This window comes from Castor canadensis, chromosome 7, assembly GCF_047511655.1.
Source record: "Castor canadensis chromosome 7, mCasCan1.hap1v2, whole genome shotgun sequence".
NCBI classification, from domain to species: domain Eukaryota; kingdom Metazoa; phylum Chordata; class Mammalia; order Rodentia; family Castoridae; genus Castor; species Castor canadensis.
In genome coordinates, this window is record NC_133392.1 from 132,787,567 (window position 1) to 132,792,724 (window position 5,158).

A 5,158-nucleotide genomic window follows, 5' to 3' on the forward strand; every position below is an offset into this window, starting at 1 on the left:
TAGTGTTAAGTATTTTTTGAGATAGGGTCTCTTGAACTATTTTCCTAGTCTGGCTTCAAACCATGGTCCTTTTGATCTCTGCCTCCTAAGTAGCTAGGATTACAGGCATGAGCCACTGGCACCCGGCCATTCAACTCTTACTAACAGTTGAATTATGAAATCCTGGTAGTTGGCATAAAAAGCATCTCTGGGGGCAGCCAGCAAGCAGTTGGGGGTTGCTGAGCTCCATGTATGTAATTCAATTTCCTTGTGAAATCTTCACGTTTTGATAACTGCTCTTGTGGTGAAATAATCTTGTGTGCATTTTTATTTACTTAGACATAAGAGTTTTATTTGTTCTAAGTAAACAACTGACTGTGTCCACTTGAATAAATCTGCTTTGCTCTGACGGATTAGTGTTTCTGGCCAGAATCCAGTAAAGCTGAGCTCCAAGCTTCCCATCGTTCTCAGGGCTACACTGCTAGCATTTTATTTTGTTTCTCAGCAAATAAGAGCATTCTCATCAAAGAGAATATTTATTAATAAATTGGCATGTTTGTTTCTGAATGGCTCCCAAATGAGACAGAAGGATTAAAGATAGAAGAAATTCCGATTTTTCCTAGTCCATCCACAAAAGATAATTGAATGGAGCCCTCCAAACGTGAGCTGATAATAAGAGGGGAAGAGTACTTATTTATTGGGTACCAGTGGAGAAAAGAGTAAGCAAAGGCACCAAAGTCTCATTCTTCCTAATTGTCCATCTTTTCCCAACAGTGTTCTCCTTCAGGATGAAGGTAACTGGAAGTGCTGCCAGTGGCCCCTCTTTTGAATTGCAGGCTGTTTCTGACATCTTCAGTTGTGTATTCAGAAAGAAAAGTCGAGGAGTCACTTGTGGTCTCAGGGTATCATTACCCATACCTCTTAGAGGTTTTCTAATGCTTTCTCATGTAAACAGACTGACATTTGGACTTCTTTCCTCTTCTCTCAGGACATGACCATGAAAGCAAAACCTTGAGAAATCCTTTATGAAGGTTTAGACTCCTGGGCTTTTGGTTTTTGTGAGTCTACTCTCCAAGCCTGAACCTCTTCTGGCTCAATGACAGAGCTCAGGCCCTGAGTTAGGAGGTCCCTATTTGGGAAACTTGTATGTCAGCCCCAGTTCATCAAGATGGAACTGTAAGAGTTACAGTGTTCTGTATATTGCAATAACTATTACCCTCCTAGGGAAAGGTAATGATACGGCTTCTTTACCATGTACAAAGCTTTTCTTTTTTCTTTTCTTTGGAGTACTGGGGCTTGAATTCAGGGCCTTCACTTTGAGCCACTCCACTAGCCCTTTTTATGTTAAGTATTTTATAGATAGGGTCTCGTGAACTATTTGCCCTGGGCTGGCTTTGAACCTTGATCCTCTTGAGCTCTGCCTCCTGAGGAGCTAGGATTATAGGTGCGAGCCACTGGCACCAGGCTTGTTTGGGTGTTTGAGTCAGGATCTCACTATTGTAGCCCAGGCTGGCCTTAAACTCACAATCCTCCTGCCCCAGTCTCCTGAGTGCTGGGATTACAGGTGCATACCACCACTCCCAGAAGATGTTTTTTCTTTTTTTTAACACAAGAAATTTATTTAAAGAATAAGATGTTTGACTTGAAGGGAAAATAATTTTAAAGTCATTTATCCCTATTGAAAAGCAGATTGTCTTGCACATAACATCTACTTATTAGAGCTATGAATTTGTCCTTAGTTTTACAATGATAAAGGAAAAACATTAAAATTATCCTATTGGGAAAGGTATGCAAGGATTTCTATTTTTGTGATTGTTGTTGCTATTTGTTAAAACAGAGAGAGAAAAACAACTTACTGGAATATAAAGATGAGAGCTGAATGAGTATGACACTAATGGAGAAAGGGGTATTTTTACAGAACCAGTATTTTTTTCCCATGCCATCTTTATACAATGTCCATGAAAATGTACTGACCATTTAGCTTTTATTTTCTTTTTGGTGGTTGGCTCTGAGAAATTGAACCCAGGACCTCATGTGTGTTAAAAGGTGAGGCTACATGAAGCATCTGTGAGCTACACCCCAGACCTACCACTGACTATTTAGGGGGAAAAGAGCAATATGCCAATTGTTATGGTTTGAATACAAAATGGTCCCAAATACCCATGTATTGATGGCTTGGTCCCAGCTGGTGGCACTGTTGTGAGTTGTTTGGATCATGAGAATGCTGTACTCATCAATGATTAGCCATTGGTGAGTTCATAGCCAATGAGCTATTAGGAAGTGTCTTTGAGGGGTACATCTGTTCCCCAGCTTCTGTGAGGTGAGCAGCTTTGCTTTGCAATGCCCTTTCCACTCTGATGCTCTGCCTTACCACAGCCCACAGTGATAGGGCCAACCACCAATGGACTGAAACTTCCTAAAACATGAGCCAAAATAACCCTTTCTTCTTTTAAGTTGATTTTTCAGGTATTTTGTCACATCAGTGAAAAGATTTCTAATACACTTGTGCAGTTATTTTATGTATATGAAAGGTATGAGGAAGGGGAAAAATGAAAGAATAGAGAAAACTGTACTGTAGGAATTGGAGGTGGAGATAACTCATGTTTCTAACTGTGGATGTGTTCTCAGTCTGCAGGAATGAGTCCTGGAGGAAAGCACCAAGCTTCCTAGGAGTAAGCACCTGCCTGCTGCATGATCACATCAACTGGATCTTCATTCTCCAGGGCCAACTATGTAGGTGTGTCTGCTTCCTTGATTAGCACACCATCAAATCAGATTCTGATCTCCCTCACTGACAACTCTGTCTTTCATAATAGGCCTTTGGTAGTTTGCTTAGCATTGTTTACTGCTTAATCTTTTTGTTTGTTTTCTTGTGGTGCTGGTGATCAAATCCAGGGCTTTGTACATGCTAGGCAAGTGCTCTACCACTAAGTTATACCCCTAGGCTGCACTTAATCTTTGTGTGTGTGTGTGTGTGTGTGTGTGTGTGTGTGCGCACTGGGGTTTAAACTCAGGGCTTCATGCTTGCAAAGCAGGCTTGAGCCACACTTCCAGCCTATACTTAGTCTTAAATGGCCCCACAGAACCATCCTGCCCTGCCACCTTCAAATTAAGATGATCATTGTTCTTAGTGTTGACTCCTTCCATGGCTTTTCATCTGCCATGGTGAGCACTGGAGTTTCTTTTCTTTTCTTTTTTTTTAATATGGAACACTTCACGAATTTGCATGTCATCCTTGCGCAGGAGCCATGCTAATCTTCCCTATATCGTTCCAATTTTAGTGTATGTGCTGCCGAAGCGAGCACTCACTGGAGATTCTTAAACTACTACTTCACGAAAGGGATACCAGGTACACACAGAACCAGCACTCATACCTTGTCAGGCTATGAACTGGGTAGCAGGTACCTGAGACCCTAGGATAGAGCAGAGGTGCAGAGCCAGACAGTGATTGTACAACTGAGCAAAAGATGGTATAGAAAAACTGGGCTTGTCAAAGATCCAAAGATAAATAGGAACTGAGGAATCAGCTAGCAACATGGTGCTTTTTTTTTTTTTTTTGGTACTGGGGCTTGAACTCAGGGCCTACACCTTGAGCCACTCCACCAGCCCTTTTGTGTGTATGTGTTGGGTTTTTTTGAGGTAGGGTCTCCCAAACTACTTGCCTGGGGCTGGCTTCGAACCACTATCCTCCTGATCTCTGCCTGAGCCACCAGTTCCTGGCTTTTGCAGGGCTGAGGACAAGTGTGCGTAATGCTTCTATGATTATGGATGTCCTAAAATCCCTTTGATACTCTGCTTTCAATTCCTTTGATTATATTCCCAGAAGTGGAAGTGCTACATCATATGGCAATTCTGTTTTTGATTTTTTGAGGAACCACCATATTGTTTTCCATGGTGGCTGTGTTAGGGTCCGAGAATCCTATTCCTCCGAGACACAGAGAGTCACGCGTGAATGCAATCAACAAAGCAGAGTTTATTGAGCTGGCAAGCCAGGGTCAAGCTCCCACACAGACACACAGGTCCGATTGGGCAGACAAGACCCCGAGCCTCTTTAGGGAAGATCTTATGTAGGCCCCTACCGGCCGTTACAGCAAAAGCCCGCACAGTACATAGCCAATGAGTTTGTAACACCACATACATTTCCAGCCCATCCATTTAAGAGTACATTACTTCTTAGCCTATAGATTCAAGGGTCAGTATTCGCGCACACGGTTACATTTAGCAAGCAGGCAGGGCACATCTTGCACGTACTTCTAGTCGTCTTTCGCAATCTGCTCACATTCCTCACATTCCTCACATTCCACCTGCCCCCATCCTGTTTATCTTATCCTGCATGGGGCATCCTGTGCTGGCTTTACTGGTTTCTGCTATGGGGATCTGCTGGGGCAAAGGGCACATCCTTTCATTCCCCCCCTTTTTTTGGGGGTATTGTTGGCGGAGGACCAGAAGTTGGACAGTGTTAATTCAGTTTTTGATGAAAGTCACAAGTCGGTTTAGAATATAAGGTCCTATTGTTAGAGTAGAGACTGATTGTCACACAAGCCGCAAGGTAAAAAGGGCTCCTGGATGATTTGTTTTGTAGAGTCTGACTCCCCAGGATTTACCCAATTCCCAATTTGTCACCTTTTTTCCTAAATCAGTGAAATTTATCATAATGGGATTACAATTGGGGGGAGTTGGGCATCCCTTATTTATAGGTCTAGGTTGGTGGTATGTAATACCAGATTGAGAGACTCTACTTAACCGAATAAGGTCCCCCTGTTTGGGGGGTGGCCACCATATGTCCCCTGAGCTCTCACAACCCCATGACTTACAATAATAGTCTGCGATTCCTCCACATTTTTTTCTGTGGTTGGGTTGGGGAGCGGGGCAGACATAGAAGTAACTTTGGCGCAAATCCCATTGTCCCCTGCCAGTGAATAAGGCCCTTAAGTCAAAGTATAATTCTGGGAACCAGGTGCTGGGAGGGGTCACCTTGGAGGTCTGGTTAAGAATGTCTCCTGTGGATACATCTACAATCATCCAGGTCAGGTTAAAAGGTTGATGTGGATTTGTATGCCCCAAGCAAGTGGTGGACAGGGTTAGAAAAAGGAATAAGGTTACCGAGGTCCAGTTTGCTGAAGTTTGAGTTTGAAGGAATTGTCCTTGTGGTGGGACACCCTTCTTGTTGGCAGGAAGT

The 5,158-nt window shown here is 43.1% G+C and overlaps 1 non-coding gene across 1 annotated transcript; it reads right to left on the reverse strand.

Moving 5' to 3' along the window:
* Window positions 1-3,177: 3,177 nt before the first annotated feature.
* On the reverse strand, window positions 3,178-3,284 carry LOC141425154 (U6 spliceosomal RNA). Its single transcript, XR_012450246.1, has one exon. It is a non-coding gene; the product is annotated as a U6 spliceosomal RNA (small nuclear RNA).
* Window positions 3,285-5,158: the final 1,874 nt, after the last annotated feature.